Source organism: Rhinolophus hipposideros, assembly GCF_964194185.1.
Source record: "Rhinolophus hipposideros genome assembly, chromosome: 2".
Lineage (NCBI taxonomy): Eukaryota > Metazoa > Chordata > Mammalia > Chiroptera > Rhinolophidae > Rhinolophus > Rhinolophus hipposideros.
The window spans coordinates 16,505,693-16,529,746 of record NC_138048.1 but is presented as its reverse complement, the minus strand read 5'-3'; the positions used below and the strand labels follow the sequence as shown (position 1 = coordinate 16,529,746).

The 24,054-nt window shown below is 35.2% G+C and overlaps 1 pseudogene across 1 annotated transcript; it reads left to right on the top strand.

Moving 5' to 3' along the window:
• Positions 1-2,893: 2,893 nt before the first annotated feature.
• On the top strand, positions 2,894-23,777 carry LOC308506465 (elongation factor 1-gamma-like; annotated as a pseudogene). Its single transcript has 3 exons — positions 2,894-3,018; positions 7,911-7,983; positions 22,568-23,777. The product of its transcript is annotated as an elongation factor 1-gamma-like (transcript).
• The last annotated feature ends 277 nt before the right edge of the window (positions 23,778-24,054 follow it).

The window sequence follows — 24,054 nt, the reverse complement described above, 5'->3', positions numbered from 1 at the left end:
AGAGTGGACAAGTACAGTGATTGAAATGAAAATTTCAATGGAGGGCTTAACTAGAGATTTAAACCGGCAGAAGAAGGAACCAATGAACTTTAAGATATTGTTAGTACCATTAAAAATACTGAAATCCAAAGACAAAAGCCTTTGAAAGCAGTAAGAGAAAAATGACTCATCACATAAAAGAAATCATATATGTATTTTTTTTAAATAGCTATTTTTATCTGAAACAATAAAGGCATGCAGGAAGAAAGATTCCCAGATAAATAAAAACAGAGAATTTGTTGCTAGAAGATCCACATTACAAGAGCTACTAGAGAAAATTCTTAACATGATACTCTTAAGACCTATCCATGTTGTTGCAAATGGCACTATTTCATCTTTTTTACGGCAGAGTAGTATTCCATTGTGTATATATACCACATCTTTTTTGTCCAATCATCCATCGAAGGACACTTAGGTTGTTTCCATGTCTTGGACACTGTAAATAATGCTTCAGTGAGCATTGGGGTATATATAACTTTATGAATAAATGTTTTCAATGTTTTTCAGGTGGAAATATGTCATACAGAAAAGTACAAGAACGATATGATTTAGCCCATATGTGGGATATAAAACAGAAAGCAACAAATGAATAAATTCATAGACACAGACAACAGTATGGGGTAGGAGGATGAAGAGAGTAAAGGGGGTCAAATATATGGTAATAGAAAGAAAAAAAGAAAAAGAACCCTTTCTGTTGGTGGATGCCACCAAGTAAGCATCGTTAACTCCCGCAGTCGTCATGTCTAAGTCGGTCTCACAAACAGCTTAAATAGCTGCAGAAGTTCTTCATCAGAGGTTTGAGCTTTGAAACAACCAATGAGGGTCTGAGGAGCCATTCTGAGCAGTGGGGGAATGCTCACTGACTGTGATGATGAGATCCAAACACCATGCGCTCCAGAGGTTTTGGGTTTGTCATGTGTGCCACCGTAGAGGAGGTGGGTGCAGCCATGAAGGCAAGGCCACAGAGGTGGAGGGAAGAGTTGTGGGACCAAAGAGGGCTGTCTCAGGAGAAGATTCTCAAAGACCTGGTGCCCACTTAACTGCGAAGAAGATTTTTGCTGCTGGTTTAAAGAAGACACTGAAGAATATCATCTAAGAGATTATGTTGAACAGTGTGGGGAAACTGACGTGATTGAAATCATGACTGACCCAGGCAGTGGCAAGAAGCTTTTCTTTTGTCACTTTTGATTCCCATGACTCTGTAGACAAGATTGTCATTCAGAAATACCACACTGTGAATGGCCACAACGGTGATGTAAGGAAAGCTCTATCTAAGCGAGATACGGCCAGTGCTTCATCCAGTCAAAGAGGTTGAAGTGGTTCTGGAGACTTCGGTGGTGGTTGAGGAAATGGTTTCAGTGGGAATGACAATGTTGGTCGTGGAGGAAACTTCAATGGTTGAGGTGGCTTTTGGGGGCAGTTGTGGTGGGGGATACGGTAGCAGTGGGGATGGCACTAATGAATTTGGTAAGAATTTGGCAATTTTGAAGGTGGCGGAAGCTAAACAATTTTGGCAATTACAAAAATCAATCTTCAAATTTGGACCCATGAAAGGAGGAAACTTTGGAGACAGAAACTCTGGCCCCTATGGTGGTAGGCCAATCCTTTGCGAAACCACGAAACCAAGGCAGCTATGGTGGCAGCAGTAGCTATGGCAGTGCTAGAAGGTATTAATTACTGCCAGGAAACAAAGCTTAGCAGGAGAGGAAAGCCAGAGAAGTTACAGGGAAGATACAGGTTACAAAACTTTGTGAACTCAGCCAAGCACAGTGGTGGCGGGGCCAAGTTGCTACAAAGAAGGCATGTTTTAGACAATACTCGTATGCCTGGGCAGAAAACGATAGAGGACTGTATTTGTGATGTGTAACAGGTTATTTTAGTTTCTGTTCTGTGAGAAGTGTAAAGCATTCCAACAAAGGGTTTTGATGTAGATTTTCTTTTTGTACCCATGTTGTTGATTGCTAAATGTAACAGTCTAATCATGACACTGAATATAACTATTTTTTGAAAAAGAAAGAAAAAGAAAAAAACTGAGGCAAACCTACATAGAAAAACATATCACAGAATAATTGGTCTTATATTATATTAAAATAAGACCGGGTCTTATGTTAATTTTTACTCCAAAACACGCATTAGAGGTGATGGTTCGGTTAGGCTTTATTTGGGGGGAAAAAGGTTAAGAGTACAATACAGTTAGTTTGATGGGATCAAAACTGTATCAAAATAAGAAAATGACACCAAGTGGTAATTTGAATCCATAGTAAAAATAAAGAGAACAAGACATACAAAAAAAAAAGAAAAGAAAAAGAGAGAGAGAGAATTTTAATGCAGCAAACTCTATAAATATATACTTGTCCCTCCTCCCCCAGAAAAAGCATAGTAGCCAAAAATCTGAGTTTATATGTTAGAGGTATGGGCTGGAAAAAAAATAAACAAACAAAAGAAAAAAAACATTGATTATAACATTTCTGTATCCACATTCCCCACTCATGGAAAAGGGACACACTGACTTGGCTCATTCCAGATTCAGGCCTACCTCTTCCACCAGCCAAAGCAAGAATGGCTATGGAGATCAGCTCATGTTTTCTACAAGGAATGTTGATTGTAGCACCGCCACTGAAATCAAGGAAGAAGATCTTACCCACAGAGGAAAACTATTCTTTTAGGGCTATTCTGAGGAACTAAAATGCCCAGAAATAAGAAGGCAGCCTTGAATCTCATGAATATTTTCTCAAAGTAAGATTTCTTCTGGCACATTATTTTCACACCTCAAACCCCACTGGGTGCTTCTGTGCACCTAGAGCAAAGGCAGCTATCTCTGTCTGGGTGAGGACTGGATGGCTTCCCAGACAAGATGACACTTGAGTCAAGTGTTGATGGATGCAAAAGAGCCAAGCAGGATGGAGATGATTTTTCCGGGCACAGGGAGCAAAATGGGCAAAGAATCAGAGCCATGAACGAGCACGTGCAAGAGGCAGGGTATGAGACCGACAAACAAGTTTGTCTTTGTATGCTGCTCAAATTTAGGATATCAACCCCAAAGCAATAATACTTTAAGCTACAGACTGACATTGTCAGATTTAAATTGTAGAAGGACTAGAACCAGGACTATAGGGCATAAAATAAAAAATGGCAGAAGAATCATTCAGAAGGCAGTGGCAATGACACCAACGACTCAAGGCCACTCTCCCACATCTCCATATTGCGCGCAGGAATAAGCGTGGTAGTGTCGTAAGAGCCCCCTGTCTGTAGTGACTAGGAACCATGCTAAGCCAGATAACTTGGGAAATGCAAATATATCTTCATTTCATAAAGTTTGTCTATACTATATTATATGTTATAGTATTCTTGCTGAATATTTAGTACTACAAGAAAAATGCAATATTGGTTTATATTTTAATTACTGACTGATTATTACTAGAGTTCAACATTTTAATATTTAAATTACACCTATGGTAAAGAAATATAAGAGACTAAGTAGAAAAATATACCTATTGCAATTAATGCAAGTAAAACAAAAATTTATCTTGAGGAATAATTTTAGTAACTTATATGAGAAATAACTTCAGGCTTATCAAAAATGTTTTTGTTTGAATCCTTTATGTGACTCACTTTCCAGGTTTGTTACTGAGAATTATGTAAATGATTCTCACTAAGTGACAGAGTGATTTTAAACAAAATAAATTCAGATATAGAAACATAATGAACTGTTAATTTTCTCTTATTTCTTACATACAAAACCAAAAGGACAGTTACTCATAAAGAAATATTCAAACTTTTGTTTAAAAATGCTTGTAGTACTAGGCAGAAATTTATTTCAAATCATGCTGTCAATACAATTCTTATATATAACAATCTGTAAGAGCAGTTATTGCACTAGAAGATTATGTTTTATAACATTTAAGATTTCTGTTTATTTTCAGTTTGTCATTTTCTTTGTTATAGTGTAAATATTTTGAGACAGAACGTATTTCATAAATTGTTTGTATTCTTTAATTTTGAAATAATAATGCACTAATTATAAAATATGTCATAACTAAAGAAAGCCCAAGACACTTTTTTTACATAATTTCCAATGAAAACTCTCCAAATTTATGCTATCATAAATTTACTATTGTGTTTCACTAAACTACTATTTACATGCAGACATTAATATATCACTAAAACGTTAATGTGTCTAAATTTTATTCATTTTAATAATTTATTTATTAATTTAATAATTAGTTTAATATTAAATCTTTTGTTAAATCTTATGCAAACACATTAGTTTAGGTCTCAATGGTATGTTGTAAAACAGAGTAGGTTATAAAATTTGATTGTGAGCAGAGTGGAGAGCTGTACAAATCAGAATTAGAAAGCCAGGTTCAATTTGTCTCTCGCATAAAATAATGGAACAAGAATTCAAACTATGTAGATGTGCACTCAAGAAAAAAAAAGTTTTTTTCAAGCGGAAACAAAATGTATATATTTTGAAACATAGTCTTAAGAAAATATTGCAAACAATGGTTTAAATATTATTATATTTAGTTAGAATTTTCTTAAGTTTCAAAAATACAAAAGAAAAATCAAAGACAGTTATCTGTAAGATTTAAGTAACACGTGGCTATTAGATTGTGTGTACAGAATAGAATAGATTGGCCCTGGACATCCATTCCCAAAATTCTATTTTTCAACACATTTTAGACTTTCTCCCCTTTCAATATGTGTGTTTATCAGTTACATAGAAAAATGTTTTTCATATAGGTTGTTTTTAGTAAATTACATTGAGAAAATTTTCGACTTAGGTTTATTTTGTGGTCTGGATTAGCAAGGCCTGAACTAATTAAATCTAGTGTATTCAATATGACCTACCAGTATATCTATTTCTAATATTGCTCTGGGAAATGACATTACTGTTATCAGCAGTGGCAATGTAGACAAAGCTTTATTCTCATGGTATGATTTTGTATAGATACAATTATATTTGTTCAAAGATTTGCTAGGGGCTAGTTTTAAGTATCCACAAATTGAGATATGCTCTGATGTTAATGGTGACACATTTAAACAGGGATGGCCACATTTTTTTGCTTCATTCAGTAAACAGTTCTATTTACTGATCTCCCCATTCAGAAAGAGAGAGAGAGAGAGAGAGAGAGAGAGAGAGAGAGAGAGAGCGAGAGAGAAGGAGGGAGGGAGGGAGGGAGGGAGGGAGGGAGGGAGGGAGAGAGGGAGGGAGGAAGGAAGGAAGGAAGGAAGGAAGGAAGGAAGGAAGGAAGGAAGGAAGGAAGGAAGGGAGGAAGGAAGGAAGGAGGAAGAAGAAAGAAAGAAAGAAAGAAAGAAAGAAAGAAAGAAAGAAAGAAAGAAAGAAAGAAAGAAAGAAAGAAAGAAAGAAAGAAAGAAAGAAAGAAAGAAAGAAAGAAAAGGGAATAAAGAAAAAAGAGAATGCAGATGGCAAATTTATGTTAGTTTTAACTAGTAAATATCCATCTCTTAACAATAAGTGATATTTTAAAGTGACACATTATATTATAAATATACTTTAAAAAATAGTTGAGAAAACCTCAACCCAGCATATGGAATAAATTTTAAATAGTCTTACACAGTTATCATAAATCTGTGTGTATAGAATACATTAGAATTTGCTAACTTATTCCAATGTGCAACTGATTAAAGCAACATTCACTCATAATTATTGTCTTTTTTTTATTTTTTCATCATATTTCAAAGGCAAGGAAAGAATAAACAGTCATTTCTATGAACCAAAAAGTTGAAGTGAAATACTGTCTTTAACTAACATGCGTTGTGAATTGTACAAAGAAAAAACAAGAAAAAAAAACTATATAAATATGATGTTCATTTATAAACTCAAACCTTTTAAATAGGAACAAATGCTGCAATAGGTCATATAGATTCTACTTCATGTCTAGAATGTTGAGATAAACAGTCTATACATTTTTTTCAATCCCTACATTGACCCTACTGACTATATTTTTCCCATGTACAGTGGCTGGACAGTCACTTTGTCCTCATTTTGATTAGAACCTCTTCTTTTGTCCCTCTAGCTTATCTCATTTATTTAGTAACTTCTGCAGTCTACACCAGGACACACCAGCTTTGTCACAACCTTGGATTAGTGCCAATGTAGTGATCACAGAGGGTATCCTATATCATGTTATACGAAAGGCATTGGGCCTACCAAACACATCATACACAGGTTGTAGCCCATATCCACTTTCTGCAGGATTCTTTCTCCTCCAGGATGACAAAATTGGGGGAACTTCCCATGAGTTGTCATCAAAAACCTATATTTAACCCCATCTAAGCCCACGTCACAGTGTCCAGTGACTGTAACCATGCTTTTTTATTGCATCCCCAATGTATTTTATTATTACAGGGCTAGTACCTTGCACAGTATATGGATTGAAGCAGATAGAACAAATGTTTGTAGATGAATTCAAAAATAAAATAAAGGACACAGCCACTAATCTCCAAATGCTTAGCATCTAGAGTTGACAGACAAGAAAATCAATTGCAGTGATGAGTGCTGAAAGAAACATGCACGATTCGGATCACAAAAAACAGGCACCTAGCTCAGTCTGAGAAGCACAGAGAAAGCTTCCCAGAGGAGAGAAGACAGGAGGTGAATCTTGAGGGATGAGTAAGGGTTACTCAATCTGAGAAAGCAGACAAGAGTTTCCAGGTAGAAAGAGCAACCTGCAAAAGCATGGAAGCTGAAAGACACAAAGAGTAGGTGAGTATGAAACTCACAAATATGCCTTTTTGTCCTACATTACAGAGTTTAAATGTAGCCTTTTATTGGGAGGGTGGGGGCATATTGATTTTAATTACTGAATGCTATTATCAGATGTTACATAAATTAATTTTAATTAAATGTATTTAGTCAGTAATGTGGAAGACTGAGTTGGAAGAAAGATGAGATGAGAATAGAGAAATCGCAGGTGCCTTAAGGCTCAGTGGGAAATAATCATGGTCACATAGTAAATGGGAATTGATATTAAAATGGTGGCATTGAGAATCAAGATATTAAAATGAAATAATTGATATTAATTTTTAACTAGATTTTGTACAATAACTACAAATCTGAAGACCTACCCACCCCTGACATTCGTGGGGTTTGAGTCAAGAGTACAAAGGGAGAGCTGTATACTCCATGCCCAAATATTAGGCTGGTGCAAAAGTAATTGCGGTTTTTGCGATTATTTTTAACCTTTTCAACCGCAATCACTTTTGCAACAACCTAATAATTGTTTTAAATCAAGTTACAAAACTAGTAAATACAATATATCAAGTTTAGTACATTCACAATGACCTGGAAGACCAGGTGCAATGTAGAAATTCTAGTTGCCTTTGGAACCTGAAAACTAAAGATCTTCTCCCTTCTTCGACTCCATCCTACATGGTGAAAGACCGCAATCATTCGCATGTGGACATCCAAGCTCTCTCCAATATGCTTTCCCCATAAAAACACCCCTTTGGGTCATCCTTTGGGCCTCTGGTGAATTGGCCTGGAAAAGAGGTTTGCATGAGCCTTGAAAACACATTCAGTGCCAAATGGCTGGAGGTTTGGGGATTCCTGATACCTAGCACAGGATCCACAATAAGGCTGCAGTCTCCATGACATCACGTCATACTCCTTGACCCTGCGGACCTCTTCGCCGACCCCACACACTCCTGGTACTGTGGAGTGGTCTTGAGATTGGTCCACACACAGAGAGGTTCTTAATCGCATTACATAAATTTCAGAGTCTACATTTCTTTTTCTTTCTGTTCATTGTCCTATTTTCTGTCCTATTACATGCTGGAGGTGAGGTAAATTGTTCTCTTTGAATGTGTATTCTCTGCTAATGCTTTCTACAAAATTCCTTAAACAGAAAGATTGCATCTCCTGAGAATGCCTGCCACTGCTGCAGTGAAAAGGGTGAAAAACTAGCCTGTTTTAAGCAGGTAAATCTGATCTCTTAGTCTGCTTTTGTCCTTTTAATTCATTCCTGAAATTCACTATTCAGTGCCACAGCTGCATAAACTGGAGTTAAAAGCCCTCTGCTTTCTCATTATGCTTTTCCTGTTTAACTATCTTCCAGCCAATTACACGTATGTCACATTAGTCCAAAGATTTTTGTTTCTATTCTGGTCTCTACCATTAATTATCTGAATGACCTTGGATAAATTACTTAATCATTCTGTTTCTACCTTGTTCTCTTATTTTCTGTGTTAGCCATTTCAAAGGGGTACTTATACTAGGATAAATGGAGGTATAAAATCTTAACATTAGCAGTTTTATGAAGTATGTACAAATGTGAATTATAACACATTATGCAAAAATATTTTCTTAAACAAAAGTCAGTGCTCTCTATTGTCAAGAATGTTCATTTGCCAGTTTTTAGGAAGACTTTTTGCCTTACTTACTTAAATGGGTGGAGATTCACACACACCATGGAATAAAAGTCAATGATACTATCCCATTCTTTCTAGCATGAGGGGCTGTAGTGAATTAGCATACTACTTCGAACCAAATGATTGTCATTGCCAATAATATAAACATGGCTTAATTTGTTCTTTTACTAAAATTAAATGAATATGGAAGTATTTAGGTTTCACATGAATTTCTCCCCTATTTAAGCAGATAAAAAAAGTAAATTTGATTGAAATAATTTTAAAGATTCATTATGATCAATTAATAAAAAATTCTAAAATAGAAGAATTTTAAAACTCTCAGAGATTAGAACATCAAAATTGATGTTCCATACTTTATATTAGTTTTAAAAACATAGTCTAGAGAATTTTACAAAAATTCTCTATCATAGCAGCTATTTCAGCAATATTGATTCAAATTATTGGAGAGCTAAGTATGGATACTCATAGGTAACTCTAGTCCATCTAAAAATATTGCCTTAGTCTATCTAAAAATATAAAAATACTGTAGGTATATAAAATTTGTGATGCCATTTAAATTTTACTTATGCAGTTTCTCCTCCCTCGTCTAAAATATATTTATATAGATTATGAAATTCTTGTTTTTGGAGATTCCATATTCAGTTTGAAATTAAAGTGAAGAGTCATGTAATGGATTTAGGTTCAACTTGTTTGATGTAGGTGGGACCAGGGATGAAGCAATAGGTCCAAAGTGTAATTGTGAAACATTTAAAGAATCAAGAACACACTTTGTCACAAAAAAACAAAAACAGAAAAACCTTGCACTGCTACGACTCTTGATATTTTTTGTGCTTTTAATATCCATTGACTAAAAACAAAACAAATTAAAGAGAGAGAGAGAGAGAGAGAGAGGCAAAAAGATATTGTATGGGGTTTGAATTTAACACAATAACACAAATGTACCACACAATTGAATAAATAAAATAAAACAATTAAATAAAGGCTTTTTTCCACCTCTAATTAACCTCATTTCTCATTTTATCCATAAATGCCCCTGGTGGGTTAAAAAACAGATTGGAAAACTTGTTCTAACTATTTTTCTTTAGAATAAATGTTCAGTTTTTCATGATTTCTTTCAAATAGGCATTTTTTTTTTATTTTTCTTTGTGTGGCATCTTGGTACAGTGAGAAGTTTATGCAAAATCATTGTAGCATTGAAGGGATATCTGGCCTACATGCTGTTACCTGCTGTCTCCCCTAGGTAGTCAGTGATGAGGAAAGCTGATTTCACCTTTCTTTGGGCAATGGTCTCTGTCCTGTAAGCATCCACTCGGAAGTGCCTATAGCTAGTACAATTGATCGTTCTCTTGGGAGGAGAAACACACCGTGATTACTCACAAAGAGCCTGGCCATTCCCCTCTGCTGACTCTACTTATTTACGAAGCACACATAAGGTGCTAACCATGTTACAGGTACTATTCAAAGTGTGTCATATTTATACTTGAGTTAGTTTAATAACAGCCCTAAATGATGACACTATAAATAATCTCATATAGATGATGGAATGGAGGTCCAGTGAGGTTAAGTAACATGCCCAAAGTTACAGAGTTAGTATGAGGTATAAGGTGTGATCATAAAATAAGGTAAATGTTTAAATAAATAAATAAATATTACAGTAAAAAACACATTGCCATTAATTCTCCTCAAAATACCACCCACCTCACTTTGAACACACTTCATCTCCTTGTTCTTGCCACTTTCTGAAGCAGTTCTGGAAGACACTCTTTTGTGTCTTTATTTCATCCTCCATCATCACAACACTCTGTGTCACACATCTCTTCTGGTACATGGCAATTTCTGTCAAATGGAAACATTACAGTGTGTCCTCATCCACCTTATTCACCAGATCTGGCACTGTGTGACTTCTGGTTCTTCCCCAAAGTAAAAATGACCATGAAAGGTAAATGTTTTGAATCAATTCAGGACATTGAGAGAGCCACATCAGCACAACTGAAGACACTCATGAAAGAGGACTTCTAGAACTGCTTCAGAAAGTGGCAAGAACAATGGAATAAGTGTGTTTAAAGTGAGGGAAAGTATTTTGAGGGGGATGAATGGCAATGTGTCTTTTACTGTAAAAATTTTCTTTTTTTTCATTTAAACATTCACCGTATGTTTTGATCACACCTCATACTTGTATGAATGGATATAAACCCAAGCAGCCACTCTCTTGAGTGCACACATTAACATTCTGCTACTGTGTTTCTAGGCTCCTTTTCACAACCCTCCAGTGCTACTAAAACCAGAGACTCCACTGCATTCTTCTTCTATTCTATGGCTTGGATCTGCCTAGACAAGTGCCTCTGTTACAGTGACACCTCTCCTGAGACTTCAGCTGAACCCTAGGCAGGACCATCTACTCAATCCTCAGCTACTTAAAGGAGATTTAAAAATTTGAGTGTTTATTCAATACCATGTGCAGTCTACTTGGAAATAGGATCTTTGTCTCAGATTTTCTTCCTGCCTAAACACGTCTTATTAGTATTTCTGTTTCAATGAAGCTACCTTCATGAGCTTCAAAGAGTAAATGAGACAAAATGTTTATTCACTTTAAGCTCCCCCTTCAATTTATGCTTGGGGTGGGTGGGGGTAGTTGGCTTGTGCAGTGACTCTTCTCAGGGATTCACTTGGTGTCATCCCCTCTAATCGGGTATTTAGGCCTATTTTTCAGGAACTCTAAAGTCTTTTTACTCCTTCCTGTGGAGAAGAAACATTCCTTATATTTATACTTTTCAAATAATGACATATAGTAAGTTTTGTTCTTGAAGATTCTGAAATTAAAAAAATAATCCTCTCTACAAGTAGCCTATTTTGGAGAACTATTATTTCTCAATTGACTCAAAAAATCTCGTTAAAATTCAAAGATGATCAATTCTCTCTTTATGGTTCTAGCCAACTCTTTACAATGGCATTCCCCCTACTCATTTTGAGGAAAGGTAGGATTATGAGAGTAAAAGTGTACTGGTTTTATATCTCAAATATCTCTATAATACTATTATGTATTAGACATCTCTTTTAAATATATTTCTACATTATTTTTCATAAAAGCATCTTCTTATAGTTGAGAGGGATTGTTACTAAATTAATGGGATATTATTCCTTTAGTCTATGACCAATATTTGATGCACAGAGATATTGGAAGTCTCCTAATAATAACCCTTGGCCACCTCCCTTGCTGAAGATCTTATTTCTATTATCTATGTGAGAGAGTCTGGCTCACAGGTGTGGAACATTGATAGTACATGGGCCTAAGTGGTACAAAGCAATTTCATACTGTGGGAAATTTGGCCTCCTGTAAAAAACAAAGGATGAAATAAGAGTGAGTGTTTGCATCCTTAAAGAAAAGGTAGGATAAAGGACTAAAGTTTACTTTTTTTCCACAATTAGGAAGCTATATTTTTGGATCAGTTGTTCTAAAATGGGCCAATACACACATTAGAAAATGAATTGATTTGGCTGAGAAAAATGTAGGAATCATAATTTTATATTGTCAGAGGGACCCTGGCAAGTGACAGCATAGACAATAGCAGCAACAATTTGATGGCAGCTCTCCAAAGATCTTGTTCCTGTTTGGAGCTCTCAAAATGTTCCAAATGGTATGAATGCTTTATTAACGTTTAGGCCTCATGAGGTGGCTTCTTTCTGTGGATTAAAAACAAAAGCACTCAGGGATTCCAGTTCCACTCACATCTGTAGCTTCTGCTTTTGTCTAAATTTGATATTTTTGACAATACACCCTTCAGCAAAAAGCTTCAACAGCTTGTGTAATTATTAACATGAGTGCTACAAACCCTTTGTACTGTACTTAAGAGTTGCCAACCTTCACTGTCAGGAAAATCATGGAAAATTAAATTAGGACAATAGATGAAATAATGGATGTGAGGGAGTGAAATCCCTAAGTGCTTTGGTCATGCTGCTAATGAAGAAAGACTCCCTCTCCCTTTTCTCTCAGTTGTGAATGTCAGATCTCAACCGTAAATGTGTACCTTATATACTGTTTCTTTTTTCCTATAAGCTGCTACTGATTTCTTGAGTGGCTCCTTTAAAATGGCCTCTTTTAATACAGTGTTTCAAAACCACAGTTCAATGAACAGAACCGCTTTAAACAGGCCAAATTTCAAATTACCAAAAAAAGACAAAGATGAAAAGGAAACTGACAGAACTGGCCTGTCTTTATAGTATGTGTCTAAAAGCATTTTTATATGGCCCTCTATTAAAAATTATACGAAGTGACCAATACAATGATGGTCCTACAAGAACCAATTGCATGAGGTAACATATTACTGATTCAGTTGGGAATAAAAGCAACTTCCTACAGAAATGCTGAAGGAAATAATTCACGTAATATTAAACATGATGAACAGGGATTACTATATCTCTTCTGGAGCCTCCTTCATTTATTTTCTAATTTCATGTGACCCTGTATATCAATTTTTATCAATTTCTAATTAATTGTGAAACATTAATATAAACAGAAGGGGAATATTATCATTTCTAATTAAATATGAACCATCAATGAAAGATAAATGGAATTCAGTTTGTTGTCAATATTAATTAAAAAAAAAAAGCTAGAGATATAACTGGAGAGTTCAAAGAAAATAATATAGAATAATGGTTGAGGAAAGAGGTAATATTCATGCTTGAGAAAAACAGACCCATCCTGTCCATCACTCACATGAATTGAGTTAACATAACAACCTACTAAGTGTCTTTGGTACCATTCCCAAAGAGCTTAGAAGTACAAGCTCAGCACTCAGCAACATGCTTCTTTTGGTGGGTAGCACAATGACAGGGGAGAGCAGTGAGGATCGTAACAGAGTAGATCATATTGCTTGGTCAAATGCAGGCATAGTCTAGGAAAATAGATCTCAAGTATCTCAGAACAAAAAGCCCTCTTTTTTAAACATTTTTAAAATTAGTTTTAGGTGTAAAAAACAATGTAAAAGTTAAATATTTATCATTTATATTCCTCACACAGTGACAGTCCTCCTCCCTCCATCCACTACCCCTCTGACATCGCACACAGCCATTACATTTCCACTGTCTCTATTGCTAATGCTGTACTCCACTTCTTGTAACTATATGTGTGTGTGTGTGTGTATATATACATATATATATATATGTATATATACATATATATATAGTTAGAGTATGTGTAGTTGACATAGAGTATGTCATATATGTATATATACACATATGTATATACCTATATGTATATACATATATGTGTACATATACATATATATATATAGATAGATAGAGAGAGAGAGAGAGAGACAGAGAGAGAGACAGAGAGAGAATGTGTATTTGACATAGTTAGAGGATGTGTAGAGTAATTGACATTCATTATTGTTCAGCTTCAGCTTCAAGTGTACAGTGTAGTGATCAGGCATCTACATTATCCCTGAGGTGGTCTCCCTAATGAGACAGAAGGCTCTTACTAAGAAGCCCCATGTACCCCAATGATAAGGCTTAAATTTAAATTCCTTATTGGCAGTTTTAAAGACTGAACTGCTCTCTGAGGCTAATTCTCTCTTACAAGGATGTTAGTTGGTTTCCCTCTCCTAGTTATTTCTGCATAGTTTTTATATTTAGATAGATTCAGCTTGTTCCTCCCTTGATAACATTATTTCCATCAATAAACAAACAAATATATTATAAATCAGTCTGACACAAAGGGTAATCTTGACTTCCAACCCATTACCCTTCAAAGTCAAATTAATTCAAATATTGAATCACCCTTGTGTTTCTCATTGTCTAAGACATTCCTTTATTGTTACATTTGACTTTATTCAATAAAAATTTAAATCTCTCCTCCCTTATCTTTGGTATGAGCTCACCACAATTATACTAGTTACTAAAATCCAAGAAGGACTGTATCATTTGTCATATCACCTGCCCAAGGTCATCTGAAATTTGGGTGAAGAGATTCTAGTCTATTCAAAATTGCACTAAAGTTACTAGCCAATACAATAATGTAAAAACAAGAATTAATTACATAATGATTGGAAAGGAAAAACTACAAGACTATTCAGAGATGGAATGATTGTGTACTTATAAAATCCTAAGGAATCTACCAAGAAATCTACCATCATAAGCATATTTAGTAAGGTTAAAAGACAACATACAATTTTAGTTGTAGTCATAAATAGTAACACGGAAGATTTACTCAAGACCTATTGAATATACTATCTTTACTCAAGATAATTTAAAACGTAGATTTGTAATCACCAAAGTCTACGAAATAAGTTACAATTCATCTTCAATAAAATGAACGAATATTAAGTATTGATTCAATAAATTTGATTCATATTGATTCATATTTCATACATTTCTTAAACCATCACTTAAACTTTTCCATTATCCAAGGAAGTTCCCTCATTCCCATTTCCCAGCAATTCCTACCACCATCCCAATATCTTGGGGCAACCATTGTCTGATTTCTATTATGGCAAATTAATTTTTCCTGACTTTGATGTCATATAAATTGATTCACTTAGAGTGTGTTTTTTATGCTTGTTTTCTTTTGTTTAACATAATACCCTTGAGATTCATCCATGTTGTTGTATGTGTCTCTAATTTATTTGTTGTTCCATTCTTATGAATAAAACACAATTTGTTTCCAATTCCTGGTTTAAAAAACAGCCCAGTTCATGATTAAAGAATAGGCTGCTGCAAGCAGGAATTTTAACTGATCTTATTTTTAGGAGGTGATAAATAATCCCGGGGTCCTCACATTAATATGGCTTTCGGGGTCACTCAATATCGGACTGCCTCTGACAAGAGACAATCAGGTAGTTCTCACTATTTCAGGGATTTTTTGTGATCTGTCTGTAGATTCTGCAGTTGATACCCTACATTCTAATTTTGAAACTTCTAACCAAGAGTATTTCAACCAACTGTCATATGCAATGTTCCCCATAAAAATGAATAGATAGTTTATCAAAGAATTGGCTATCACACTTTTGTTATTAAATCCCATTTCCCACTTCTTCTATTATAACAAAAATACACTGATAAGAAAAAGGTTAAATCATTAAAAGTAAATTAAATCTAATGTCCTCAATGTTTATCCATGTGACAGTAGCCTGTTATAGGATTTCCTTCCTTTTTAAGATCAAATAACATCCGGTTATATATATATATATATATATATTACCACATACATATATATACACATATATACCACAATACATATATATGTATGTGTGTGTGTATATATATATATTTATATATATATATATATAAAACCACATATATATGTGGTAATATATATATAATACTGCATTTTTTAAACTATGTAAATATACTTAACACTCTCAACTGTACGCTTAAAAGTAGTTAAGATGGTAAATTTTATGTGATTTGTTTTTCACCACAATAAAAGACTCAAAAATAAGTTAATTCATTAAATATAAAAATATAAAGGGAAGTCCTCAATAGTAAAATGTCAAAAGATGTGGATAGAAGTTACTTTTGTAGTTTATTTTAAAAACTAATAATAAATCTCTAGGCTAGACTTTAAGTGATGCATTCAGTTCCAGAACTATAATCTGTTATTCTAACTCTATTTTCTAGAATCATTTGAATAAACTACAAATTTATTATGCTCATTACTGTGGAGTTTAAAATGTAAAATATTAACAGATATGTTAAATGACAATATCATACTTCAAAAGATGCCAAATTGCTGTACTTGAGGACTTGATTACTTGTCAGATAAGAGGATAAATGCTGTGATTTTGAAACAGGGAGAAGTCACTGTAGAATGAAAAGCCTGGGAAAGCTTCATACTGGAACAGAACCTTAAGTCAAGCTTTGAAAGGTAGCATTCATTTGAGTTATTATCCAACCGTTTAATTATCGCTACCGGTATATATACATTTTACTTGTTATAAGCTTATGCATATGTTGACCATTTAAATTGGTCACAAATAGCAAATTTAGTCCAGCCAATATTAAAGGAATTTGTCATAGATATTCAATAAAGAACAATAGCTATTGTTGGGAAAGACTTGAAATAAAAATCTTAGCTCTCAATACTTGACATTATCTGCAAGTGATGACAATAGTGTCTGTTCACATCAATGAAACTAACCATGATTTAAAATGGAACGAACCTGCAAGTGCCTGGACACAACTTGACTCTCAATAGCTAAAGAAAGAAAACATAAACGGCAATGATAGCACTGATATGAACACGTTCAGTTTTTTCAGAGGCAAAACACTGCCTGAGATTTCAGTGTTTATCTTTTCCTGACATCTGAATGTTGTCATAGTATTAAATTTAACAGCTGACTAAACGCAACACTCACAAGCTGATGGATGATAGGTAGTCATTGTTGAAGCCAAGCTTCAGAACAACATGTTTTACAGGGTACAGTATCCAATTTCCTGAAGTGACAGTTTTCAGGAGCTTAATAGCTAAAGGATAGTAAATTGCTAACTTCATGAGCATTTTTTGGCACAAACTTTTAGAAGCAATTTTCAAGGGAGTCATCTAGGATGAATGATACTGTACTTAGTGCAACATCGACGCACAACATGGAACAATCGTTGTGTGCAGAATATGACATGATATGATCTGAACTACAACTTGTGTGTAAGGAGAGCAGGAGATGATCATGTTACATGACGTATGTTTTATCTGTGCCAAGAGAAAAGAACTTCCAGCCACTGAACTCCTCTAAATGAGAAGGCTGGTATTTACTTAAAAGTTTAACGTCCTAGGATGGGAGTGTTTAAATTATTATTATTGTTATTTTTATGACTAACCAAACTTTGTATCATGGAAAAGTGTGGGTGCAATGTATTGCTAATTCAGATGAGTCTCCATCCACACACATGCCTTAAACTCAGGGACTCGGCTGAGGCGCTGAAGGAGTCATTTGTCATGTTCTCTCCAGAAAGCTCTTCCAACAGCTTCGGCCTCAAGGAAAATTTGTGTAAAAGAGTGCAAATTGTGCAGCATAAATTAATCTTAGCTGGTAAAATATATAATTCAGAGGGAAGGGGCTCCATTTTTCTTTGAGCTAAAAAAGACAGTATATTAATACTTACTCATTGACTTGCTCTTTTACTTACCTTCTAATTAATCTGTTACACAGAAATAACTCCCTTGCAACATTACTTTCTATGTAACCTGAAATATTTTGAGAAATATAGACATTCAGTAATCTTTAGAAGGCAGAAATATAGGTGGTTAAGAATTGGAGATCTGGAGTCGTGCATCTACCATTAAATTCTAGCTGTGCCATGTTATGTCTGTGAATTTGAGTCAGGTCATCTAGCTTTTCTGTGCTTTCATTGCCTTATTTGTAAAATTAAAATACTATTAGTATACATGTCATAAACTACTAAAGAGTTTGAATATATTAGCACATGTAAAGCACATTCAGACAAAACTATCACATAGGAAGAGTCAATAAACATTTGCTTTATTGGCTAATACGCAGATCTTTTCTCATGTATCATGTATCAGATTGTTATGGGAATCAAAATGTAAGGAATAATGTAGATAATGATATTCAATTTTACTGTGCTGATATTACAAACTGGTATTGCTATTATGATATTATTCAAATTGAAAATTTTAAACCGTGATGCCATTAGGAGCTGATCCTAAAATTCTAAAATTAGTTTTGAAATGACAAATTAAGTGGTAAATTAAGACAGGATGTGGTAAAGGAGGGGGACCAGATGGACGCTGGCAAGGTAAAACATGTAACAGTGTGTCTGTCTCTTATGTGTCGGCCAAACATGGAAGTCAATCTAGATTCATTTAAAAAAGAATGTAATCCAAGAGAATGTCTGTCAGAGAATGTGAAGAAAACCCTTGGGAATAAGAAGCTAAGGAAGACTAAAGAGCCAGCTAAAGGCGAGTAATTCTCTATCCCATGAGGGCTGCAGATAGAGAGAGCCAGCAAGGGACTTCTAAAGATTTCATGACATCACCAAAGACTACAGAGTGAGCTTCAAATTTCTCCCACTTACAGAGAGCCAAAGTCATCGTAAGATAGTTTCAGTTAGGTGAGAGCATTCCCTTTCATCTCTCCAGATACTCCAACCCGCGAGGGGTCCATCACTATACCGAGTAAATGAGTAAATATGGTATAAGGAAGCCAAATACATCTCCTTCCAAAAAGTAAGGAAGCCACCAGCAACCAAGATCTAGATGAAAAGAGGTACTGGGAAAGGCCTGCTCTTGAATATAGATTAAAGTGTTAAATACTTCAGAAACAACATTCCACTTTTGGAATCAAAACCTCATTTTGTGAATAAAATGACCGTGGGATTCCTTATTACCTAAGAGTGACAGAAAAATCATGAGGCTTGCCAGAGTTGTCAGTGAGTGGCAGAAGAAAAATATTTCCCTAAGTGAGGGGCAGTGGGAGACAAAACTATAGTTGCATTTTTATTACACCACACTACTTCACTTGTTCAACTCAGCTGGTCCCCCTAATATCAATAGTATTATTTGTCGTGGACAAATACTCCTTGGCTCTCATGTGGGTAGCTTCTCCTACCCACATGGCCGTGATTTTTTTTTTTTTTAATGAGAAATTTGCTCTTCTCCCATTGTTATACATGTTATTACTGTGAAAAGTACTCTATCCTCAGCTCCAAGAATGTGCCATGATTGGCTTAAGCCAATCAACATATCACATCTCTCTGGTCAATGAGAGACAGGTTTGTGAATAGAGTTCTCAGGAAACGCATTTGTGCCATAGGTATTACAGTTAGAAACCACACTCTTTCCTCTATCTAAAGATGACATGGGAGAATGTGGAGTATGAAACTGCTGTAATCACTTAGCTAATACAGTGGAGAACCCTGACTGATCAAAGAAGGCATACATTGTTTGAGCTCCTATAGAGAGGTTAGCTCTCTTGATATTTTAGTCAATTAAAGCAGTCAATTTTACTTCTTCTTTAATCCAATCTGAGACATGTTTGCGTCATTTCTAACATATGCTCTCATAAAGAATTGGAGAATTTTTTGGTGACTGAATAAGAACCTCATGTTTTTTTCTTAACAAACATATGAGTATTCTAGCAGGTCCTTTTTCTCCCCCCAGCAAAATTGATGCTATTAAAATAAGGGCCTAGTTTCCCAGAGTTTTTACAATTGGATGTATATGTCCTGAATTATTTATTTCACTGCAAATAACTCCTGTTACATTAGAGTGAAACCTTTACACACATTTTAAGAATTAAAACAAGCAGAACATTATGATTTTAGCTTCATCAATAATCTTGTCTGAAGTCAATCCTCTGAGGATAAGTGAGAAAAAAAGCAGTCATTTAAAAATTAAAATTTAAGTCATATGTTAAACTAATTCAAATAAACTTAAAAAGGCAAAAACAAATTTGTATAGATAAAATGTAAAGCCACTGAGATTAGAACGGAAAACCTACTTTAATTCTACCCTCCCCCAAGTCTCTTTATATTATACAGCTGTTTGGTTTGGCACAGTTGATTTCTAATCCTTTATTTCTTATTAATTACAAATCAACATAATTGCTAACTGTTTCCATTTTTGGATACATTGTTTGATATTTGAAGTTATTATTTTTTCACTCATAATATGCAACAAATAAATATCAATCCTCAGAGATTGTACTGAATTTCTTTCTGCCTTCTTTTCAAAACAATTCCTGACCTCCAGTTCCTATAGATTCAGAAAATAGCACATCTCCTATTTTGCTCTGATAGTTGCTTTGTTTTGCTCTGCTTTCTGGAGTAAATATTAGGCTGTACTTTATGGTCCTTGAGGAGTAACTTCTTCCAATCTCATGTCTGAATAAATAATGTTGGATAGAGAATTTTAACTTTTTTAAAATTAATTTTTGTGTAGAATATATTTTAATGCAAAGACATGAAAAATATAGTAATCCCTACTAATTTAATAAATCCATAAAAATGATAATATCTATTTTCTAAGGCTAGCAAGATTTAAATAACAATATTTGAGAGACCATATTTTCAGGTCATTTACAAGAATTTTTATTTATCAGGAAAGTGAAATTTATTTGTACTTGAAAGCCAAAATGACCTATACATACCAATATCATTAGCCCAGAAAAATTGTGTAGTGAGTTATTTCCCTGTCAGAGCCCATGAGCTAGGCAAAGATGAGATACAGTAAGGTCTGATTAGGAAGTAGCTGGAGAAAAGTATTCATGAAATGGCCTTTGTATAAAACAATACAGCTACTTGAACGGAAGATTTAAAATATATACTGTTTCAATTTTCATCCCTCTAAGTATTTCAAAATTTAGACATGAATATAAATCTAACATATAACCAAACTAAATATCGGGGAACTCCTTACTTTCCTTCCTTGAAGGCAAATTTACCAATCCCTGATTTGAAAAACAGCCCAGCTCATAATTAAAGAATAGGCTGGTGCAAGCAAGAATTTTAACTGATCAGGTGATAAATGATCCTGGGGTCCTGACATCAATATGGTTTTCAGGGCCACCCAATATCAGATTGCCTCTGTCTGACAAGAGACAATCAGGTAGTTCTCACTATCCCTGGGATTTTTTGTGGTCTATATATAGATTCTGCAGTTGATGTCTTACATTCTAATTTTGAAACTTCTAACCAAGAGTGTTTCAACCAACTGTCAGATGCAATGTTCCCCATAAAAATGAATAGATATTTTATCAAATAATTGGTCATAACACTTTTGTTATTAAATCGCATTTCCCACTTCTTCTACTAGAACACAAATACACTGATAATAAGAAAAAAGTTAAATCAGTAAAAATAAATGAAACCTAATGTCTTCAATGTTTATCCATGTGACAGTGGCATGTTATAGGATTTCCTTCCTTTTTAAGACCAAATAATATTTGTTTATACATAGATACACATATATTATATATATGTATGTGTATGTGTGTGTGTATCTATATAAAGAGGGTGCCAAAAAAAGTGTACACATTTTAAGAAAGGAAAATAAACTGTATTAATTGTAATACTCAATATATACCGATAACAAAAGATGACTACAAGTCACATTTGACTTCTGCAATTACAAGAGGTGCTCAAAGTGGTTACCATCAGCATCCAGACACTTCTGATTACAGCAAACTACTGCTTGAGCATAGATAACATCTGTGAAAATATATATATACTTTTTTTCGTACCTCCCATACATCACATTTTGTTTTTCTATGTAAATATATTTAACACTTTGAACTGTACACTTAAAAGTGATTAGATGGTAAATTTTATGTGATTTTTATTGTGTTTTTTACTACAGTAAAAGACTCAAAAAAAATTAATTTATTAAATATAAAAATAAAAAAGTCCTCAATAGTAAAATGGCAGAAGTTGCAAATAGAAGTTAATTTTTTTCACAAAGAAAATACATAAAGGACAAATGCATCATAAAAATGTTATAGCTTATAAATAACTTTTTCAGTTTCTCCCTAGAGATACTAGGGTGACACAGTGAGATAATATATGCAAGTCTTCAGAACAGTGACTGGCCTATTAAATTGTCCATCAAGGTTAGATGATATTATTAGGCATAGGATTTAGAACTGGAGTAGGAGTGGGAAGAAAATTTTAAAAATAAAAATAAAAAACATCGAGTGTCATGCCCAAGTAACTCAAGATTTAAGAAGTCATGGTACTAAGTGTAGAAAAATATAAGTCTTAAAACATTGCTGGAAGGGTAAATTTGTATAGCCTTCTTAGAAATTAATTTGATAATGTATTCTCAAACCCTTAAAGAGTTTTCTTATCCTTGACCCAGTAATTCCATTGCGAAAACTCAATCTTTAAGAACTAATGAGATGTGTAGGAAAATGGTCGCTGCTATAATATTTATACACGTAAAACCTTAGAAGACAATTATACCTTGTTATGAGAAAGAATGTTTTATTTCATTTATACACACTTAATGCAGTCTATTTCTCTGTACAGAAAAAAAAAACAGCATTGATCATCAAATAATGGACTTTGCCACTTATTCATATTTAACGATGTTGGTCACTTAGTGTATTTAATAATATCATTCTTAATATGTTAAAATGACTGATTTAAAGTGTATTGAGTATCATTTTAAATAAAAACACAGAGAAAAGTTTTTCTCTGTGGAGTCACCATGGCGCCAGGTACATATACCCTGAAAACTGGAGGGCTTCAAGGCCCTCATTGCCGCTCAGTGTGGTGGAGCTCAGGTCCACGTGCTCTCTGCACCACCCCACTTCTACTTTAGTCAAACCAACCGCACCCCTGAATTTCTCTGTAAATTTCTACGGGGCAAGTTTCCAGCATTTGAAGCTGACGATTCTGTGTTCGAGAGCAATGCCAATGCCAACTCCGTGAGCAGTGAAGAGCTTTGGGGACGTTCTTCAGAGGCAGCAGCACAGGTGGTACAGTAAGGGAGCTTTGCTGATAGCGACATAGTTCCCCCTGCCAGTACCTGGGTGTTCCCATATTGGGCATCATATACCACAATCAGCAGGCCACAGAGAATGCAAAGGAGAAGGAGAGGCCAATTCTGAAGCTATTGGATGCTCATTTGAAGACGAGGACTTTTCTGGTGGGCAAATGTGTGGCACTGGCTGACATCACGGTTGTCTGCACCCTGCTATGGCTCTAGAAACAGGTCCTGGAGCCTTCTTTCTGCCAGGCATTTCCCAATACCAACCGCTCGTTCCTCACCTGCATTAACCAGTCCCAGTTCTGGGATGTCTTTGGGAGAGGTGAAACTCTGTGAGAAAATAGCCCAGTTTGATGCTAAAAAGGTTGCAGAGAGCCAGGCTAAAAAGGACACTCCACAGAAGGAGAAAGGTTCTCAGGAGGAGAAGCCAAAACCCCAGGTTGAGCAGAAAGAGGAGAAAAAGGCAGTTACTCCCGCTCCTGAGGAGGAGATGGACGAATGTGAGTTTCTGTTGAAGCAGAAAGCCAAGGACTCCTTTGCTCCCATGCCCAAGTGTGCCTCTGTGTTGGATGAGTTTAAGCACAAGTACTCTGACGAGGACACACTCTCTGTGCGCTTCAGTATATTTGGGAGCACTTTGATATGGATGGCTAGTCCCTGTGGTACTCTGAGTACTGCTTCCCGCAAAAAGCTCACCCAGACCTTCAGGAGTTGCAACCTCATCATTGGAATGTTCCAGCGATTGGACAAACTGAGGAAGAATGCCTTCACCAGTGCCGTCCTCTTTGGAACCAACAATAGTACCTCCATTTAGGGAGTCTGGGTCTTCCCAGGCCAGCAGCTTGCCTTTCCACTGAGTACAGATTGGAAGGTGGACTACAAGTCATATGAGGGCAGATAATTAAGTTCCCAAACTCATCCTAGAAAAAGTGCTACATACCTCATTACTGAATCACTCCAGTCCACTGCGGTCACCTTCGAAGTACTCCCCTTGGGAAGCTGTGCACTGACACCAGTGCCTAGTCCACCCTTCAAAGCAATTTTGGAACACTTTTTCTGGAATGGTCATCAGAGCTGTCATCGTGTTACCCTTGATATCCTGAATGTCATCAAAATGAATTCCTTTCAATATTTCCTTTATCTTTGGATAAAGAAAGAAGTCATTGGGGGTCAGTTCA